General features: G+C 38.5%; 1 protein-coding gene and 1 pseudogene across 6 annotated transcripts in view; one reads left to right on the top strand and one right to left on the bottom strand.

Annotated features, from left to right (window-relative positions):
* The window catches only part of COG5 (component of oligomeric golgi complex 5), a 439,997-nt gene that overhangs the window by 172,049 nt on the left and 244,851 nt on the right, over positions 1-23,097 (top strand). The gene's annotated exons all lie outside the window — the stretch shown is intronic.
* Positions 384-7,403, bottom strand: LOC118620295 (annotated as a pseudogene).

Here is a 23,097-nt window from a genome sequence, read left to right as displayed (position 1 = left end):
GCTATTTAAGGAGAAAAGACTATTCATCAATAGGCAGCCTTTCTTACAAGGCTAGTTTGATACCTATTTTGAGGGGAATCCTTGCTTAACTAAAATGTTACACTGAATTTATTGCCTTTTAGTATATATACTTGCCTTCAGGGCTATACTCATGTTATCATTAGTTTCAGCATCCTTAGATTATATTCCCAATGGATTAGATGGTTCCATATTTTTGGGGAGGGGTACCAAATTACTTTATTTGAAGGAATGGTACAAATGGAAAGATGTAAGTGGATGATTTGGTACAAGTTATAGAAAAGGTAAAGGTAACTCCAACATGCACGTACTGCTTTGATGACCAGGGAAATCACCCTCGTAGCTATGGGAAGCCAGCCTAAGGCTTAGCTCTCATCATTGTCTCCCAGGGTGTGCTTGTCAAAGAGATACTCTGCCATGCCAGTTTCAGGGGCGCCCAATCTGCGCAAGTTGGTTACGTGGTCACCCAGTTCTTTGATGGATTTCAACTGCTCATTCAGGTAGTGAGTTTCAAAGAAGTCACACAAGTGAGGGTCATTTTTGTCAGTGGCCAGTTTGTGCAAGTCCAGTAGTGACTGATTCACACTTTTTTCCAAGTGTAATGTACACTCCATCGCATTCAGCCCATTCTCCCAGTCCTCACGGTCTGGTTTCTTGACATCCTGGAGGAAGATTCGGCCACCTTGTTGGTTCTGCAGCTTCATCAGTTTCTCAGCATGTTCCCTCTCTTCATGAGATTGGTGAAGAAAATATTTGGCAAAGTTCTTCAAAGCCACATCATCGCGGTCAAAGTAGTAAGACATGGACAGGTAGACGTAGGAAGCGTAGGGCTCTAGGTTGATCTGGCGGTTGATGGCGGCCTCTGAGTCCTGATGGTAGTTATGGCGCACCTGCGAGGTGGACACGGTGGACGTCATGGTGGGCGGCTAAGGAGACGCGGCTGCGTGGCGCTGGAGCGGGGTTTGGGGATGTCCCAGGCGCTGTGAGGAGGTGGCCGAAGGCTGGATCAGGTGGCTGAGGGGGATGGGTCAAACGCCGTGTTTCGTCCAAGCACTGTTGAAGCAGGAAACCACGGCGACTTTCCGCGAAGACTGTCCTCTTTAATTTTTTATAATAGTTTGAGGAGGATAGGTGTTAGTTCTTCTTTGCATTTTTTGTAAAATTCACCTGTGAAGCCATCCAGTCCAGGACTCTTTTTTTTTGCTGGGAAGTTTTATTTTTATTACTACTTCAATTTTATTTGTTGTTATTGGTCTATTCAGGTTTTCTGATACTTCCTCTTTGAGTTTTGGAAGATTGTATGTTTCTAAGAATTTGTGTATTTCACCCTGGTTATCTAATTTGTTGGCATATAGTTGTTTATAGTATTTTCTTACAGTCCTTTGTATTTCTGTGGTGTCAGTTGTTACTTCACGACTTTCATTTCTGACTTTATTTGCATTCTCTCTTTTTGTTTCTTGGTAAATCTGGCTAAAAGCTCATCAATCATATTTACCTTTTCTAATAACCAGCTCTGGTTTTATTTATTTATTTATTTTTTAGTCTCTGTCATGTATTTTTGTTCTGATCTTTATTATTTCTTTCCTTCTACTTTGAGCTGTGTTGTTTTTTTAATAGTTCTTTTGGGTGTAGGGTAAGATTGTTTATTTGAGGTTTTTTTTACTTCTTGAGGTAGGCCTATAATGCTATGGACTACCCTCTCAGTACTACTTTTGCCGTGTCCCATGGAATTTGGGTGGTTGTGTGTTCATTTTTATTCATTTCCAGAATATTTTTATTTCTTCCTTGATTTCATTGTTAATATATGTATTGTTTAATAACATGCTATTTAGTCTCCATGTGTTTGAATGTTTTTGAGTTTTTTATTGTAGTTGATTTCTAATTTCATGCCATTGTGATCCAAGAAGATGCTTGATGTTGTTTCAGTGCTTTCTGAATTTGTTAAGACTTATTTTGCTTCCTAAGATATGATTGTTTTTGAGGATGTGCCATGTGCACTTGAGAAGAATATATATTCTGCAGCTTTTGTATGAAATATTCTGTAAATATCAATTAAATCCACATGATTTAATGTGTCATTTAGGCTTGGTGTTTCCTTCTTAAATTTTTTGTCTGGAAGATCTGTCCTTTGATGTTAGTGGGGTATTAAAGTCTCCTACTATGATTGTATTGCTGTCAATCTTTCTTAAAGTCCTCCAAGTGTTTTATTTTATATACTTAGGTGCTCCAAAATTGGATGAATACACACACACACACACACACACACACACACACACACACACACGTTTTGTTTTTTTGGTACGTGCCCCTAGCGGGAACTGAACCCAGACTTCCTGGTCTGCAGGCCTATGCTCCAACCACTGAGCCAAACCGGCTAGGGCAGAGGAATATATTTTTACCAGGGTTATCGCCTCTTGTTGGATTAATCCTTTTAGTATAATATAGTGACCTTCTTTGTGTCTTTTTATGGCCTTTGTTTTGAAGTCTATTTTGTCAGATAAAATACTGCTATCCCAGCTTTTTTTTTTTTCTCATTTCCATTTGCTTGGAATATAGTTTTCCATTTCTTCACTTTTAATTAGTATGTGTCTTTTGTTCTATGGTGGGTGTCTTGTAGGCAGCGTATATGTGGGTTATGTTTTTCCGTTTTATTTATTATTATTATTATTTATTTATTTATTTTTTTATATCTTCACCCGAGGACATTTTTCCATTTTTTGTTCAGGTAGAGTGGGGGTGGAGAGAGAGGAACAGAGAGAGAGAGAGAAACATCGACGTGAAAGGGACACATCGAGTGGCTGCCACCCGCACAACCGACCAGGGCCGGGGACAAACTGCAACCGAGGTACATGCCCTTAGCGGGAACCGAACCCGGGTCTCTCAGGACCGCAGGCTGACGCTCTAACCGCTGAGCCAAACCGGCCAGGGCCATTTTTTCATTTTAAATCAGACCATTTGACATTTTTTGTAATGCTGGTTTGGTGGTAAAAAACTCCTTTAGCCTTTTTTGTTTTCTCCTGTGGTCTGCGAAGCTGGTTATTTCACCTTCCGTTTTGAATATCCTTTCTGGATAAGCATATATATATTGTGAAATCTTTACTTCTAATTACAAATAAATGAAATTTTGTCTTGAAGCATGGTGTAGCATGGGTAACAGTCTTACTATAACAACAGTAAACTGCATTGCTACATTTTGTGACAGTATGCGTAAAAAGCCAATGTCAGTGCGGAAGCCGAGATTGCTTCTTTCTCACCAGATCAGAAATTCTTAGGGCAGTCTTTGCAAGAGCACAACGAAGATCATCTTTCACAACAAGTCTACTTCTGTATTTAGACTTGATAACCAACAAGCTGGAAAACACTGTTTCACAAAGATATATTGTTGGAAATACAAGAAGCACAGCACAGTCTCAGATAGAACATGTTATGACTGCAAACACTTGATCCAGAATTTTGTAACTGGCATTGTAGAGAAATCAGTTCTCGCTACATCACTGTTAATAAGCTCAGTGAGCCCAGTTTGGCTTAGCAGTTAGAGCATCGGCCTGCAGTCTGGAGAGACTCGGGTTTGGTTCCCACTAGGGGCACGTACCTCGGTTGCAGTTTGTCCCCGGCCCTGGTTGGGTCGTGCAGGTGGCGACCACTTGATGTGTCCCTTTCATGTTGATGTTTCTCTCTCTCTTTCTCCCACTCTATCTGAACAAAATATTGAAAAATGTCCTCAGGTGAGGATTAAAAAAAAATAATAAGTTCAATGGACTCCTCTTGTGCTATCTCAGGAACATCTTCAACTTTGACTGTGAATGGGCTTCTGGCAAGTGCAAATGGGGTGTCAGGTAGATGTAGAAAATATGATGAAATTTCACCTGCAAGCATGTGCAAGTGTTCTTTCACAGAAATTATCATCGTAATCCTTTTGTCTGGTTCAATGTCATGTTCCTCAAAGAAAGCAGGTAAGGTAGGCAACATGTAAATTTGGAATGATCGGATCTTTTCAGACAAATCGAAGCATGTTGCATTTGGTCCTTGCAGTGATAATTTTAACTCATTCAAGATGGCAAAGATGTCAACCAAGTAAGCTATTTTCTGCAGTTCACTTTTATCGCTGAAAAGTGCTTCGAACTGCGGTCTTGCTTTCTGATTAAAAAATGTTTTGTGTTCATCACGAAGCTCAAAAACATTGTTTGGTGCATCCAACTCGTTGCACAGTTGTGAAAACAGTTGACTGTTTAAAGTGCTCGCCTTTACAAAATTGACAGAACTTATGATGCTTTTCATTATTTCTTGTAACTCTTGTGGCAGTGTCTTCGTTGCTAATATTTGCCGATGAATCATACAGTGAGTTCTGACGACTTTTGGTGACTCATTCAGTACCAAACATTGAAATCCAGATTGGCATCCTAGCATAGCTGGAACACCATTTGTGCAAACATCACAAACCTTTTCCCAAGAGATCTTATGCTCTTTCAGAAATGAACCAACTGTGTCGAATACATCACGTGCAGTAGTTGTCGTTTCAAGAGGTTTGCAAAAAAAGAATCTCATCTTTAAAGTCGCCATCATTAATATACCTCACGTAAACCAGTACCTGTTAATAGTTCGCAACGTCTATAAATTCATCAGACTGGATGCTAAATGTTGGAAGTGGAGCAGATTTAATTTTCTGAATTACCTTATCAAGAAAATCAGCAGACATGTCATCTATTCTGGGGACAGCATCATTAGATAAGGAAATTGTGTTCAATTTTGTAACAAATTTGTCTCCGATCATGACTCAAACAATGTCTTTGGCCACTGGCAACAGTAAATCCTCAGCAATGGTGAGGTTTTATAGCTCTGGCGATTCTGAGTGTCACCAAATATGAAGCTTCAACAGCTACTACATTTTGTTTGTGGTACTTGCCACTAGTGTCAAGTCTGGCTTTCTTGAGGCCATCAGCTTTGCTTCTAAAATAGTTGGTATCCTTGTCGGCAAAGCTCAGATGCTTGCTATCAAAATGGCATTTTAGTTTGTTTGGCTTCATAGATTTGGATGATAGAACTTCACAACAAATAACACATTGTGGTTTCTCAATTCCTGCTGTAATTATTGAGGTAAAACCATACTGTAAAAAATCCTCACTATATTTTCTTAGCGTTCTTCTTTACACGATCCATTGTCATGGGATGGTTTGCTAATGAAAATAATATATAACAATAGCTTTAATAATACAAAAGATGATACATGGCATAGTTTAGTCAATACAGTTCATTAAAGTTTCCTATGATTTACCATTCTCTGTGTTGTTTTTTTACATACCTGTTACTATCACAAGGGGGCAGTATTCACATCAACCACAGCCGAATATAAAAAGACCAATCAGCATCCAGATTAAGTTCCCATGGTACAGATTTTTTTTTTTTTTGCAGTAATTGATGATTTTACAGTACATGATTTTACATTTACCCAGTAATTATAATTCATGAAGTGTCATTTTACCTCCAATACTGCTGCGTTCAACACAGTAGCTGCTTTTAACAGAGTACCTGCTTTCTACACAGTAGCTGCTCTCTACACATGTGACTGGTCCACATAAGTACATTATGGCGCCAACCCTGTCACATACACCTGTATTTGTACAGGGTGTATGTGATGGGGTTGGCGCAATGATGTCATCACCCCGGGTACTCATATGTGGGTGTCTCTGTATATGGGCATATCTGCATGTGGGTGGATCCACCTGGAGATGGATAGAGGAGCGATGTCTCGATTCCTAAGACCATCAGAAATATGTGTTTTCCAATGGTCTTAGGAGACCCTTGTGAAAGGATTATTCGACCCCCAAAGGGGTTGTGACCCACAGGTTGAGAACCATTGATATATATGGAATAGTAATAATTTTAAAAGATAACGAATAAAATAATACATATAATAGGAGAAAATGGAAAAGAATACAAAGTAAAAAAGCAAAAAGGACAGACAAATTTGATGGAGAAAGGGAGATATAAGGGATATAAGAAAAAAAGAGAAGCAGTAACTATGTGAAATCTAAAAACAAAAATTAAAATGAGATTATATTCAAAAGAAAAAGAAAAAAAGGTGAATTTTGGGTCTGCAGATTTTTGTGCCTACAGCATTCACCCTTTGGATCTGCTATTTGTGGCCTTTGATAAATTTTGTTCCAATGTTTTTCAAGATTGGCCCCTCAGTGTGCCAGTCACAGGCCTCCAGGCAGGTCCTTTATTGCAATCAATGTCAGTTGCTGCTATCCCTGCCTGGCTTTGGGCCACCAGTCTGACACTTTGAAGGTTAGAATCCCAAATAGTCCGGTGGGCAGGTCCTCTGAAGCCCAGTGACTGGGTCTGCCTTGGATCTTGCTACTTGAATGTCCCTGATGTGAGTTGTTCTCCCTTCCCCCACAGATCTTTGCTCTGCAGGGTATCTTGGACCTGGCTGGGGTGGTTTAAACAGACTTCTGCTGGGGGTAGTGCTTGTAGTTTGTAGGAGTGGGGGTGGATGCTTCCTCTTCTGCACTGGCTGTACTCACTAGGGAGCTGTGATATGCTTTCCTGTAATGCTGTCAAAGGGTCCAGTACACACCCCTCTGTCTCTAGGACAAAAATTCACTTGGCAGACACTGTTGCAATACCTCAGCTCTGCCTGGCTCCCTGACACTCTGTTGCCCCCACTCAAAGTAGGAGGGCATCTAAAAAAAAACAAAACACCAGAAAACAAAAATTATCTCCTATCCCCTCTTGGCATTCAGTCTTTCTGTGCAGCCTGCCTGCCATTGGGCAGGCCTTCCACCCAGGCTCCAAATGACCAGGTGTCCATGTTCCCTGTGCCACCAGACTCAGCCCTGTGGTTCAGATTTCTAGCCCTGCACCTTTTCTTTTGGCTCTGATCATAGCAGAACAGGGCAGGTCTAGCTGATTCATAGTTTGGGGGCAGGGCTCCATCAGTGTGCTTGAAGTGGAAGTGAAATAGGGAAATCCAATCGCTCTTTTTACTTTTTTTCCCTAGGCACAGAGACCAGCCTTCGTCTAGCCTGGCTCTCTGTCCAGTGTTCTACCAAGGAATGGAGGCCCTTTCAGAGTAACTGCTGGGTGTACTGTTCAGCCCCTCCACAGCAGAGCTCTGCAGTGTGGAGCTTTGCTGCATAGCTCCTCCCCCAGTCCCAGATCAGAGCTATTGTCCCTGGAGCTGCAACAAAGGGATCAATTTTTGTCTGGGATATTGCGGTTTGAGCTTCCAAGCTGTATTGAATCTCCACTGCTCTTCTTCTCCTGCTGCTTCGTGGATTTCCCTTCCTTTCTCTGTTTTCCAGAATTGGGGATTCCTGCATGGAACTGAGACCCCTGGCTCCCAGGGATGCAAAGGCTCCACTGCCAAAATATCTCTCCATCTTCCCAACCACAAACCTGGGCTTGTTTGCTCACTCTCTTCTGTCTCCTCTCTTTTCTCTGAGTTCCCTGTTCACAATATTTCAGATCAGCTTCACTTCAACTGCTTTTTCACTGTGGTTGCTCTGCAGCAGCTGTAAATCTGTCTGGTGCTGGAAACAAGCAGTGGGAGGTTCCACTTACCCTACAGCCATCTTGCTTCTCCTCAACTTTTGTGTTTGTTCCTTCGTTTTTAATTTTTTTGTATGTTTTTATTCAGGCTAATTAGATTTGGTAATATTTTGAGGGTTTTTGTGTCTATGCTCTTTAGGGATGATGTTTGTAGTGTTGTTTTTTTGTATGATTTTGGAAAGTGTTCATTTGATTATTTCTTTTTTTCAAAGACATTGAAATTATCTGGGCTTGTAGATTTCTAATTCAGATTGTTTTGAATGACAAATTTGATTTCTTTAATAGTTGTGGATTTATTCAAATCATCTTTATTAGTTCTAATAGTTCCTTCTAATTTGTAGAATTATTCACAGTTTTCTACTATTCTTTTAATGCTGTGAGATCTATAGTGGTATCTTCTTTTTACTTCTGATATTGGTTATTTTTCTTCTCTCCTTTTTACTTTGTTGGTCTTACTAGAGGTTTATTAATTTTATTGATTCTTGATAGGACAAGGGTTTCAAGGGCTGGGCAGTTCTAAATGTTATTCTTGCTAAATGTTATAATATAGTCCAGTATTTTACAGATGCATCTGTAAATGGGATGAGCTAACAGGAACTCATCCTGAAAAATGTAACCAACTGCAAAGAAAACAATAACATGTATTGGCCAAATCGTATACATAAGCAATGGCTAAGCCTCTTTTGGGGCAGACAGAACTTTGGATATGAATCCCTTGTCTCCTTTACTTGCTACAAGTAAATAAACTTACTTTGTCATAACCACATCTTGAATAAAACATCCCATGTGGCCAGCCCCTTGAGTTCAGTAATACTTTGAAAAAATCAACTTTTGGTTTGATGAATTTTCTGTTATTTTTGCTCCCATTTTCATTGATTTCCTGTTCTTTCTTCGTTCCCTTGTATTGGGTTTATTTAGCATTTTTTATAGTTTTTTTTTTTCAATTTTATTTATTGATTTTAGAGAGAGAGGGAGAGAGAAACATTAGTTTATTGTTCCACTTATTTATGCATTCATCTGATGATTCTTGCATGTGCCCTCACTGGAGATCAAACCCACAACTTTGGTGTATTAGGATAATGCTCTAACCAACTGAGCTCTCTGGCCAGAGCCCATAAATCTATAGTTTTAGACTGTAATGTCATCATCAACAGCACTGTTGTTAGAAAGTCAGGGCAAAAACAAACAACAACAAAACCTGTTTCTGGAGGGGGGAAAAAATACAGTATCTTTTTTTTTTTTTTTTAATGCTGGGCTATTTATTGTGTATTAGCTGAAATAGAGTAAGTTTTAGGACAAGAAAACTTTTTTTTTTTTTTTAATAGTAAGGGCTTTAGCAGTGCTAAATTTCCATGAAGCTTTGACGAGCAAGAAAGATCAACATACCCTGAGAAGTGCTTTGGAATTGAATTATAAAGGTTTGACTTATGTAGATGAATTAATAAAAACCACTATGGTACATTTACATAATTGAATACCACTTGGCTGTGAAAAAGAAGGAAATCTTACCTTTTGCAACAGAAGGACATGGAGATTATTATGCTAAGTGAAATAAGCCAGTCAGAGAATGACAAGTACCATGTGTTCTCACCTAATGAACAAAATAGAAACAGAGGCATGGATACATGAAATAGACTGACAGCTGACAGAAGGAAGGCGGGGAGGGGAGACTGGATGAAAGAAGGTGAAGTGATTATCCAAATAACATTATGTAAAACCCATAGACAGAGATAACAGTGAGGTAAGGGGGTGAGCAGCCGCTGAGTGGAGATGGGCAAAGGAGGGGAAAAGGGGGATATCTGCAACAGTATCAATAAAAATAAATGTTAAAAAATAAAAAACAAAGCTTCACTCAAAAGAGTTTCCTTAAGCTTGAGGCTATTCTGTGCATAATTTAAGCAGTAATATCAATTACGGTTGGTCAGAAAAGTACAACCTTTAACCTTATTGGGGTTTTTTTTGTAATACTGAATTTATTAAGATTATCTGTTTTTCAGTGTCCTTCCCCTCCCTCCCTCCCTCCCTCCCTCACTCCCTCCCTCCCTCCATTAAAAAAAATGAGGTTAGCTAATACTTCATTTATGAAAATATTAAATTTACATTAGTTCTTGGTGTTTTATAAGACATTCTTCATGCATAACATCTCATTTTATTTATTAAACCTTGTGAGATTTCTAGCACAGGTATCTTAATCTTTGCTTTGGTAACTTCAGAAAGGTTAAGGGATTTTACTCAGGTCATAGAATTGAGTAGAATAAAGTTTAGGTGTTCTCATTCCTTGTCACCAGATTTAAGATATCTACTCAAATATGCTTATCATATGTGAAATATAAACTTAAAACACTTTTTCAGCTAGAATAAGGAAATGATAATCAAAATGTATATGTAGTTGTCTTTGTTGGAGTTTTGTTAGTTTTTGATCTTTTTCTCTACTTTATGTGTTCTAGAGGTTTCTTTAGAAATATATGAACAGAGAGAGTGTGTGTATGTTTTAAGCAATTTTAAAAACTATACTAGACTATCTAGGACTTGGACACTTATTACAAATAGCAAATAAGGATTCTGGGACATTATTATTATTATTATTCTACCTTCAGTAAGTGGAGGCTCAGATCTCATTGATTGGGTAAATTAAATCTGTCAGTATTATAATCCTGGATCCATGCTGTTTGATGTTGTTTTATGGTTGTTTTGTCTTAATTTAAATTTATAATTTAACTCAGCATTTTCTGGTAACTGTTTGTTATATAACATATGATATGGTAGCATAGAAGACTGATGTTCCAGAGCAAGTTAAAATGTAGTTGATGTGAAACTCCCATCTTATAATATGATTTAAGGATTAAGTTTTTGTTAAATTAATTTTTTTTTTTTATCCTCACCTGAGGACATTTTTCCATTTTTTGTACAGCTAGAGTGGGAGGGAGAGAGAGGAAGAGAGAGAGGGAGAGAAACATCAATGTGAAAGGGACACATCGAGTGGCTGCCACCCGCACGACCAACCAGGGCCGGGGACAAACTGCGACCGAGGTACATGCCCTTGGCGGGAACCGAACCCGGGTCTCTCCCGACCGCAGGCCGATGTTCTAACCGCTGAGCCAAACCGGCCAGGGCAAATTGATTTTTAAAATGGCAACTTTTCTTTCCAGATTGTAATTCATCGGTCTGCCAAATAACCCTTTATAAATCACAACCTTACATTTTCATATTTGCTTTGTAAAAGATAGGCTTTAGTCTGAAGTTTCCAAATAATCAGGGCTGTGTAGAAGAATCCAGTGTGGAGCTTTTTGGTTAATATAATTATATGATTATATTCTAAAAATGGCCTCAAGAAACAATATATAAGTAAGTAACTAAAAATTTAAAAATGAACAGACTATGAAAATATTCATAGCTAATATAATAGGCAAACATTATTATATAATCAATACAAAGTGATGTAACAAAACGGGAATAAATATGTACATTCTTAATATAGCTATTAAAAAAGTTATTCAGCCTCATTTTTTAAAAATTTTTATCAGACTATCAATAAGAACATATTTCTTTTAGAAGCATATAAAGTATTGAAAGCAGCAATAACATCCAGTGCTATCTATAGGTAACTAACTCCTATAGATTATTTTTCAAAATGTATACATATAATTATGTTAATATAACTATGTGATTATATTAACAGTAATATAATTATATGATTATATAATATTATATAATAATATGTATACATTTGAAAAGTAATTTCAAAATGTAGCCATTTTGAAAAGTAATTTGATAATTTGTATCACTATCTTTAAAAGTTACTTTGATCCAACAATTGTGTCTTTATTTCCCAAAGAAATACTCTAGATATTTAAAATCTTTAAATTTTTTAAAAGTATGTTTTTATTGATTTCTTAGAGAGAGAAGGGAGAGAGAGATACAGTTGTCCCTCACCACTTTGCGCTTCAACTTTCGCGGCTTCACTCTATCACGTTTTTTTCAAATATATTCATTAAAAAGTTGATCGAGACAGTGAAAATGATACAGCATGTTCTTGGTTGTCTGAGTCAATTATACATCCCTGTATTACAATTAAAATTAAAATTACTGTACGTATGGACTGTAGGCCTATGTATTTGAGCACCCCAGGAATCCTTCAATGCCAGGTGCAACTGCTAGAGTCTGGACTGGATTAGCCACGATAAACAAGGGACGATTGTAGAAACATTGACATGAGAGAGAGACATCGATCAGCTGCCTCCTGTATGTCCCTGACTAGGAATCGAACAGGACCTCTCAGTCAATGGGACAATGCTCTAAAATCTTTAAATGTAAGGATAAAGTAGTTATTTCTGATAACTACCCCATTTTAGGCAGATGGTTAAATAATTTTTGATTCATTTATTTGATGAAATATTGAGCAGCTGTCAGAAGTTTCTATTTAAAAGGGCTGTAATAGGATGGGTGAATGCTTATAACATTAAGTTAATAAAGAAGGTATTGTAAGTAAGTATATTTACAACTAAAAACAAGAACAAAATCACCGGTAGATTAAAAAGGATACAATTTTAAAGGAATATAGTAGACCTTTACTTTTAAGTGCAACCAAAATTTTAAGTATTTTAGGAACATCTGAAGGTTGCTTGAAGTTTCTCTTGAAGCGTGTATCTGAATTGTACCCTTTGCAAAGTTGGTGTGTAGGAGGGAGTCACTTTCATTGCTAAGTGTCTATAGACAGCTGCCCAGTCCCTGTATGTCAGTTTTTGCTTTTTCTGCTGTTTCTCACATAAACATCCAGGAGGAGGATATATGCTATTTTGGTGCTACTTGGGAGTTTGAAGATTCATAAATTTCTCAGACATACTCTTTTTTTTTATCCTCACCCAAGGACATTTTTGCATAGAGCGAGGTGGAGAGAGAGGTAGAGAGAAAGAGAGAGAAACATTGATGTGAGAGAGACACATCTACTGGTTGCCACCCACATACCCCCAACCGGGGCAGGGACAAACTGTAACCAAGGTACTTGCCCTTAGCAGGAACCGAACCCAAATCTCTCTGGACCACGGCCGACGCTCTTAACCGCTGAGCCAAATCAGCCAGGACTCAGACATACTCTTGTACAGTATATTCCGATGATCTACTTGGCATTTGTGGCCTCTGTGTTGTGTGGTTATATAGTTTCCCTCCTTTTAAAATATTTTTAATTTCCAGAAAAAAAATTTTTTTAATATGGCATGATAGCTTTATTCTTTTAACTTATTTATTGACTAATTTTAGAGAGTGAGAGGAAGGGAGGGAGAGAGAAAGTTCCACTTATTTATGCATTCATTGATTGCTTCTTGCATGTGCCCTAACTGGGGAGCTAACCCACAACCTTGGCATATTGGGATGATGCTCTAATCAACTGACTCCAGAAATTTTTTAATCAGCATGATATTTTTTAAAGGAAAAGAAAAACCTTTATCCAGTTATCAGTTAATAATCCTGGAATTAAACTCTTCTTCATGAGACAATACATTCAGTTTTCCCACAGTCTCATCTGCAGTTAATCTCATCAGACTTTCTACTTTTTATCTCTGTAAATTCAATTTATGTCTTACTAATGTCCATGTTTTCCTGACATGTTCAGTCTTCTCTTTTTGAACATATAAAATAGTTATAACTGTTGTAGTGTCCTTATTTATAATACTATAACCTGTGCCATTGACTATTATATTTTTAATATTTAATAGGAAAATGCAAAAATGCATTTTTAACATGGGTAAGATACAAATACTACCCACTAGTTTAATAATTAGATATAAGCATTTGTATCACTTATCTCTACTAACTTTGCTAATGTTTGTATGTATCCCTAAATAATTACATGCCTTGAGCTAATATTAGTAACCTCTTTTTTTTTTATCCTCACCTGAGGACATTTTTGCATTCATCTTCAGATAGAGCGAGGCGCGGGTGGGGGGGGGACAAACTGCAACTGAAGTACGTGCCCTTAGCTGGAACCAGACCCTGGTCTCTCTGGACCGCGGGCCGACACTCTAACCGATGAGCCAGACCAGCCAGGGCAGTAACCTCTTGTTGTATATATTCTTCTAGAATGATTTCTTTGAATATAAATCTTCTTCTTTCTGCGGCTTGGGAGATTGATATGGGATGATCCACTTAAAAGATTGAAGTTAGACAGCCCTGGATCTAAATTCTACTTTGCTGGTCAAGGCAAATGAATTTGTTCATAATTTGTTAATATTTCTAGCAAGGTTGTTTAGAATACTACAAATAATAGATGCATACATTAAAATTAAAAAATACATATTTTATGCTTCATTTAATGCCTTCCACATGCCATGTCTTTAAAAATTATAGTTATTGTTATTGAGATCACCATTATCATCTGAAGTCCTTGGCTCCAGTCCCTAGATGTGTTTTACAAAGAGCAAGAGTATAAAAAAAACTTGAACACTGATAGTGATGGTACACACAGATAAACAGGAGGGGAAAATTTAGTATTACCTCTCCATTCCCCTAGGGAGTTGGTGGGTGTTGCTACACTTTTTTTCTGTTGCTTCTCCCCTTTCTGTTTTTATATTTATCCCTTCTTGAATAATAATCAGTAAGAAAAGTTATATGATTCTCCCTCCCAGAACCCTTTGTACTCTAAATCTAGCTTGTCTTTAGGTTATTTCTTAAAGTGAATGATTAAAAATTTAGTGTTGATAATAGGGGGTGAGGAAGTGGAGAGGTTAGATAATGTGATATGGGCCATTAGAAATGTTTTGGGATTAATCATTTATATTTTTTTTCTCTCCTACTGGATTGTAGACCCTGTGAGGATATTAAGTATGATATTCACTTTTCCTCTTTGTTCCCATAGCACCTGGAATAATAAACATTTTATCTGTATTTTTCAATGGATCTCTCAAAGTTAACATTTGCTTTTTCTTTCTATTTTAGGTTTTTTACTTGGGGTCAGAATGTATGTCGTATTTATTTCTGTGTGATTGATTCTTAATAAATGGGTTGAATGAATGAATTAAACTGTCTTCAGAGTTATAGGTCAGCTTTCACAAGAATAAAACAACTTTTGGCTTTTTCTCTAGAAATTTATAACTTGAAATTTTAGGGTTTATATAGTTTAGCTTTTTAATTTTCAAATAAAGTAACTGGTACCAAAGACTGCAAGACTTATATTCAGAAACATATGGCAGAGGTAAACTTAGAACCCAACCCAGCCCTATCTCTTACTCATGGTGCTTTTCTTTTTCTTTTTTGACTTAATTGTGATATTTTTCTTCTATAGGAAACAGAAATAAAAATGAAAAAAGTTCATAACTAGTTAGAAAGGAACATAATATTTTGTATAGTTTGTATGTCTAGTTTGGTTCTATATGTTCTAGTCAGTGTTTTCAGGGTGAACATAGTATTTCCCCACTAATCATTACTACAACTCCAGTCAAATATAATTTTCTCAAAATTTGCCAAAAAATAAAAATTTAAATAACAGATTTTTATAATTTCCTATGGATTATAATCCACCCTATATTTACTTTGTAGATTAGTATATAAAATACTTTAACATTTATTAATTTATTTTGATTCTGATGATAGTCTTAAGAGTTATACAGGGCCCCTGCCGGTTTAGCTCAGCAGTTAGAGCATTGGACTGCGGTCCTGAAAGACCCGGGTTCAGTTCCCGCTAAGGGCATGTACCTCGGTTGTAGTTTGTCCCCGGCCCTGGTTGGAGTTATGTGGGTGGCAACCACTCGATGTGTCTCTCTCACATTGATGTTTCTCTCACTCTCTCTTCCTCTCTCTCCCTCCCACTCTATCTGAACAAAAAATAGAAAAATGTCCTCAAGTGAGGATTAAAAAAAAAAAAGTTATGTAGGGCATGAATTTTTTTTAAAAATTATTTTTATATTTTAAGTACAGTTGACATGTAACTCACAAAGTGATCTGATAAGTCTTGTACCCACCAAACCATATATAGTTATTACAGTGTTATTGACTATATTGCCTAAGCGGGTACTTTGCATCCTCGTGACTATTTTTGTAACTGCCAATTTGTACTTTTTAATCCCTTCAACTTTATCCCCCAGCCCCTCAACACTCTTCCCATCTGGCAACCATCACTTTGTTCTCTGTGTATATATGAGTGTGTTTCTGTTTTGTTTGTTCATTTATTTTGCTTTTTAGATTTCACATATAAGTGAAAACCATATGGTATTTCTCTTTCCCTGTCTGACCTGTATCACTTAGCATAATACCCTCTCAGCTCATCCATGTTGTTGCAAATGTTAATTTCATTCTTTTTTTATAGCTGAGTAGTACTCTGTTATATATATCTATCACATCTTTATAAATTTGTCTTTTGATGGTGCATTTAATTCATGCACATATAAAGTAATTATTGCTAGATATGTAGTTGCCATTTTCTTAATTGTTTCTGGTTATTCTCTGTTTCTTTCTTATAATCTTGTACTCTTCTCTTATATGCTGATGGTTTTCTGTAGTGTTGTGTTTGGATTCCTTTCTCTTTTTTTTTTTTTTTCAAATCTTTATTGTTGAATGTAGAATGTATTGCAGATGTTCCACATTTTCCCCCCCATTGACCCCCTCCTCCCCACTTCCGCTCCCCTCCCGCCTTTTCCCACACTATTGCCTGTGTCCATTAGTTATGCGTATAAGTTCTTTGGTTTATTTCTTCCCACCTCCCCAATCCCTTTCCCTTTGAGGTTTGTCAGTCTAGCAATGAATTTGTGCTTCTTAATCCCTTCACCTTTTTCACCCATTCCCCCAACCCCCCTCCCAACTGGCAACCAACAAAATGTTCTCTGTATCTATGAGAATGTTTCTGTTCTACCTGTTCATTTTGTTTGTAGATTCCATTGTTGATAGATATGTATTCATTGCCATTTTGTTTGTTCATACATTTTATCTTTTTCTTCAAAAAGACCCTTCATCATTTCATATAATAACAGTTTGGTAGTGATGAACTCCTTTAACTTTTTCTTGTCTGGGAAAGTTTTTATATATCCATCGATTCTAAATGACAGCTTTGCAGGATAGAGTAATTTTGGTTGTAGGTTCTTGGTTTTCATCACTCTGAATATTTCTTGCCACTCCCTTCTGGCCTGCAAAGTTTCTTTTGAGAAATCAGCTGACAGCCTAATGGGAACTCCCTTGTAGGTAACTAGCTGCCTTTCTCTTGCTGCTTTTAAGATTCTCTCTTTGTCTTGAACCTTTTGCATTTTGATGATGATGTGTCTTGGTGTGAGCCTCTTGGGGTTCATCTTGTTTGGGACTCTCTGTGCTTCCTGGACTTGTATGTCTGTTTCCTTCACCAACTTAGGAAAGTTTTCTGCCATTATTGTTTCAAACAGGTTTTCGATTTCTTGTTCTCGCTCTTCTCCTTCTTGCACCCCCTAGATGCGAATGTTGGCACGCTTGAAGTTGTCCCAGAGGCTCCTTACACTATCCTCGTTTTTTTGGATTCTTTTTTCTTTTTGCTGTTCTGATTGGGGATTTTTTGCTTCCTTATATTCCAAATCGATGGTTTGCTCCTTGGATTTACGTACTCTATTATTGAAGCTGTGTAAATTATTCTTTATTTCAGTTAATGCCTCCTTCAGTTCTAACTGTGTATCCATGATTTCTAACTGGTCCTTTTTTATGCTCTTGAGGCCCTCCCTAAGTCCACTGAGGTTCTCACTAAGTTCATTGAGCATCCTTATAAGCAGTATTTTGAACTCAGTATCTGTTAGGTTGCTTATCTCCATTTCGCTTAGTTCTTTTATTGGGGTTTTGTTCTGTTCTTTCATTTGGGACCTGTTTCTTTGGCTCCTCATTTTGGCTGCCTCTCTGTGTTTGTTTCAGTGTATTACTTAATGAGAGGTATGGGGCTCGCTGAGACCAGATGCTGCTCGTTTGAATGAATTTAGGAAAAACCTGAAGCAGGGTTCAAGACAGGCCAATCCTATGGTTAAGCAACTGGCAACAGCTTGGGTGAGCTTGAAAGTTGTGTGGGGTGGGGCGGGGCCTCAGGGAGTCACCAGGGCGGGGCTACCAGTGTGAGCCAGGTTGCTGGAGTCCCAGATATGGGGGACTGTCTGCAGCCCCCGGAAGGGCTCACCAAAGGAACAAAGGCCTCTTCGTCCCCGAGAAAGCCCCCTCTCCAGCCCTCGCTCCAGTGCCAAACAGCTCAGTTCTTCCCTGTATGTCTCTGGTGCCCCTTGAGCTGCCTCCCCTCCAAGCTTAGAGGGAGAGAGTCCGATAAGTTCGCGCGGGCCCTTTAAGGAACTGCCTGGGGCTCCAGCTGCTTCAGCTTCCCTGAGCCTCAGTTTTTCCAGCCAGAAGTTATGGGGATTCTCTTCCTGGCACTGGAACCCTGAGCGGGGCACCTGGTGTTGGACAGGGACCCCTCAGTCCTCAGGAAGGACCTTCCCAGCCACGGGAGCCTCCTGATTTTAATTGCCACACATGGGTGTGGGACCAGCCCTTTGCGCCACCGTCGCCGCCGCCCCCCATACCAGTCTGGATGTAGCTGATGATTTAATTCTGTAGTTGTAGGACTTCCATTCAGCTTGATTTCAGGTGGTTTTGAATGATGGTTGTTCTGTAGTTTAGTTGTAACTTTGATGTGGTTGTGGGAGGACGCGATTCCGCGTTTACCTACGCCGCCATCTTGACCGGAAGTTTTTCTCCTTTCTCTTTGTTTCTTGTAAATCTCTTGTACATATTTTTTGATTGTCATGTGCTTCATGTATACCAACCTATGTTTATAACAGTCTGTTTTAAGTTGATGGTCTCTTAAATTTGAACACATCCTATAATCACTATCAATTTTACTCACTCCACGTTTATGTTTTTGACATTATCTTTTATTTCTTTTGTTTTTTTATTTGTTTATTTTTTTGTTACAGATATTCCTCCCCCCCCCCATTGACACCTTCCTCCCAATCATGCCCCCCACCAGCATTATTGCTCTGATTAGGTGTTTTCTGCTACCTTGTCTTTCCCTTTGTTTTATCTAATCTGCTCTTCATTTCATAATATATTCTTCATTTCACTTATTGTAGTCTTCATTTCTAACTAGTTCTTTTTTATATTTTCTGTCTCCTTTTTTATATTTTCTATCTCTTTTTTGAAGTTCTCACTGGTATCATTTACTCTTCTCCTGAATTCATTGAGCATCATTATAACTACTACGCTGAACACTGTATCTGATAGATTGTGTCCATTTCATTAAGTTCTTATTCTGGAGCTTTATCCTGTTTTTTCATTTTGGACATGTTTCTTTGTCTCCTCATTTTGGCTACCTTGCTCTATTTCTTTCTATGTATTAATTAGATAGCTACATCTCCCACTTCTGTTGTAGAAGTCTTATGTGGTAGTTGTCCTGTGGGGCCCAGTGATGCAGTCTCCCTGTTTACCTGAGCCAAGTGCTCCAGAGGTTTCCGTTGTGTGAGTTTTGTGTGCTTTGCTATTGTAGTTGAGCATCCATTGCTGTTTGCTCATCAGTAGGTGGGATTGACCCTTAGGCTAACTGGCCGTGAAGATTGGCTGTTATATGGGGGATGACCCATGGAGCAGGATTTGTTTTAGCAGAGCTCTGGTGTCTTCTGGTTCACCCTTTGTGTTTGTTGTTTGTGATGCTGATTTGGTGATCTCTGGTGTGGTCTGAAGCTGACCACTAGATGTATTTGTTCTGGGGCCTCTTGAGAGGGCCTGGAGTACAGGCAAGGTTCACTGCTGCTTGTGTATAGCCCGAGCCCACTTGGTAGGAGCAACAAAGTTATCTGCAGTTTGTAGCTGACTATATTGAACTTGGAGACACCTGGAAGTGTTTGTGCTATGAACTGAGGCCAGCTGCCACTAGTGCCAGGCTTGGGGGCACTTAGCAAAAGGTATAGGGTACGCTTGTTTGGTCTGTATGGACCTTTGAGAGATTTTAGAAAAGTTCAAAGCAGGGGCCCAACCTGGCCCACTGCTTGTGTTCATTAGCTTCTAAAAGAGGTTTGTGTCTGCTTTGTGGATTCTGTAGGGCAAGGTGTCAGAGAATCACCACAGTGTGGTGAGAGGTGTTAAGCAGGTTAATGGAAACTCAGACATGTATGGCAACAACCTCTGCCCAGAAGATGTGTTGTGGGAGGGCCCAACAAAGGAACAATGGTACCTGCCCCTTTAGCTCTTGCCTTGAAGACAGACAATTCAGTTCCTCCCTGGCACTTTTCAATCTGTGGTGGCTTCTCTGGAGATTAGGGTTAATGTTTGTGACTGTGTCTATACTTGGGCCCTGTAAGATGACGCCTGGGTACGCAGCAGCCCACTATCTCACCTGGACAGAGTCCCATGGATTTTTGCAGCCTGATGTTGTGGAGACTTCTCTTTCTGGCACTGGTGTTTGGTTTTGGGGAGCCTGGACCCCTTAGTAAATAGTGTGGACCTCCACAACCAAGATATCTCTCCTGATTCTTAACCACGACATGTGGGTGTGGGACCAGCCTGTTTAGTGCCTATGTAGGGCATGACTTTTAAGTTCTTGGCATTTTATAGGTAAAATGGTGAGGCCTAATGAGACTATCACTTGACTGTGATCACCTAAATTATGAGGTAGAATCTAAGCCCAAATGATTTAAAGGTATTTTCAGTACTCTCCACTGTGGTAAGGCAAGTGTCCCTTTAGATATACACATTTAAAAAAAACCATCATGGTTGAAGTACAGTTTGCAAAAACCACTGTTCAGCTACCCTTGATATCATTTCCTTTTGTCCTGTTGTGCAGAACTAACTATTTAGTGTTTAATAATCAGAAACTTCAGTGCTGTTAAGTGGTTAGCATTATACTGGATGCTTTAATGTACTTTCACCTAGGTAGTAGTTGTGACTCAGTTAAATAGATAACATATGCTAGGTATAAATTTTAATAAGACTTAAAGTTTAAAAATTCAAATTAAGAGAATTCACTGAAAAACATATTTGATATTCTATAGAGTAACTAAAACAAAGTCATCTATCTAAATAATTTTTGTTTGTTAGAAATAATTTATCTTAATAAAATAGAAACTATAAGTTTTAGCCCTGGCCGGTTTGGCTCAGCGGTTAGAACGTTGGCCTGCGGTCCAGAGAGACCCAGGTTCAGTTTCCGCTAAGGGCGCGTATCTCCGTTGCAGTTTGTCCCTGGCCCTGGTTGGTCGTGCTGGTGGCAGCCACTCGATGTGTCCCTTTCACGTACATGTTTCTCTCTCTCTCTTCCTCTCTCTCCCTCCCACTCTATCTGAACAAAAAATGGAGTAATGTCCTCAGATGAGGATAAATAAATAAGAAACTATAAGTTTTAGAACGGTGTCTAAGACACTTAATGAAACCGTGACGTTTATTTGTAGTATTTTAGATATGTCTAAGATTAAGCCAAAAAAATTTTTTTAAATAGTAAATTTCTCAAACTCTAAATATGCAGAGACAACTGTTATGATAATTTTGGTAGGTATCTTTTCATACTTCTTGCTATGTATATATATATATATATATATATATATATATATATAAAACTCTGTAAATAAAGATTACAGAATTATAAACAATATAATTATATAGTTAGGCCCTCTGTGTCATTTTTTTCATTCATTAATATGAAAGATTTTGAGTGTAAGTAACCATTAGCACTGCACAAATCATGTAAACTGTAAGCATGCTAAGGTTTATTTTCATGATTTATTTTTTTGTTAATCTTCACCTGAGGATATTTTTTTCTTTTTTGTTTTAAACTTATTTTTATTGTTGAATGTATTACAGATATTCCTTCTTTTTCCCCTATTGACTCCCTCCTTCCCACTCTCGTCCCCCTCCTGCTTTTCCCCACACTGTTGTCTGTGTCCATTGGTTATGCATATATCCATATAAGTTCTTTGGTTTATTACTTCCCACCACCCACCCCCCTTCCCTTTGAGGTTTGTCAGTCTAACAACCAATTTGTACTTCTTAATCCCTTTACCTTTTTCACCTGTTCCCCCAAACCCCCTCCCATCTGGCTACCAACAAAATGTTCTCTTTATCTATGAGAGTGTTTCTGCTCTGCTTGTTCATTTTGTTTGTAAATTCAATTGTCCATAGATATGTATTTATTGCTATTTTGTTTGTTCATGGTTTTGATCTTTTTCTTCAAGAAGACCCTTCAATATTTCATATAATAATGGTTTGGTGATGATGAATTCCTTTAGCTTTTTCTTGTCTGGGAAACTCTTTATATGTCCATTGATTCTAAATAACTTTGCAGGACAAAGTAATCTTGGTTGTGGATTCTTGGTTTTCATCACTCTGAATATTTCTTGCCACTCCCTTCTGGCCTGCAAAGTTTCTTTTGAGAAATTAGCTGACAGTCTTGTGGGAGTTCCCTTGTCGGTAACGAACTGCTTTTCTCTTGCTGCTTTTAAGATTCTCTGTTTGTCTTGAACCTTTTGCATTTTGATGGTGATGTGTCTTGGTGTGGGCCTCTTGGGGTTCATCTTGTTTGGGACTCTCTGTGCTTCCTGGACTTGTATGTCTGTTTCCTTCACCAAGTTAGGGAAGTTTTCTGTCATTATGGTTTCAAATAGGTTTTCAATTTCTTGTTCTCTCTCTTCTTCTTCATCTCCATGATGCAAATGTTGGCATGCTTGAAGTTGTCTCAGAGGCTTCTTACACTATCCTCATTTTTTTGGATTTTTTATTTTCTTTTTGCTGTTCTGATTGGATGTTTTTTGCTTCCGTATATTCCAAATCGATGGTTTGCTTCTTGGCTTTACCTACTTACCCTACTATTGATTCCCTATAAATTATTCTTTATTTCAGTTAGTGCATCTTTCATTTCTGACTGGTTCTTTTTTATGCTCCTGAAGCCCTCACTAAGATCATTGAAGTTCTCACTAAGTTCATTGGGCATCCTTATGAGCAGTGTTTTCAACTCTGCATCTGTTAGATTGCTTATCTCCATTTTGTTTAGTTCTTTTCCTGGAGTGTTGTTCTCTTTTTTTATTTGGGACATGTTTCTTTGTCCCTCATTTTGGCTGCTTCCCTGTATTTGATTTTATGTACTAGGTTGAGTTGCTATGTCTTCTGGGCTTCCTAGGGTGGCCTATTGTAGTGGTTTCCTATAGGGTCCAGTGGCACAGCCTCCTTGATCTCCCAGGTGAGCCCTCGAGGTGCACCCTCATGTGGACTCTACACCCTTCTGTTGTAATTGAGTCATGATTGCTTTTGGCACACCAATGGGAGGGATTTACTCAGGCTAATCAGCTGCAAGAACTGGCTGTGCCCACTATCCACCGACCTCTGACTACCTTGGATGATCAGCTGTGCGGGGACCCACCACACAGAGCAAGACTTACTTCAGCAAGGCTCTGATACCCACTGAATCCACTCCTTGAGTGTGTCACTTGTGTAAGTGGTTGGGGGTGGTGCTTCGCAGTGTTCTGAAGTTGTCCACTGGGTGTGCTGGCTTTGGGCCCAGGTCAGCCACTGCCTGTGTTCTACCCAGGGCCACCAGGCATAAGCTACAAAGCTGTCTGCTGA

Source organism: Molossus molossus, unplaced genomic scaffold, assembly GCF_014108415.1.
Source record: "Molossus molossus isolate mMolMol1 unplaced genomic scaffold, mMolMol1.p scaffold_m16_p_7, whole genome shotgun sequence".
Taxonomy (NCBI): Eukaryota; Metazoa; Chordata; class Mammalia; order Chiroptera; family Molossidae; genus Molossus; species Molossus molossus.
This window is presented reverse-complemented; position numbering and strand designations above follow the sequence as displayed.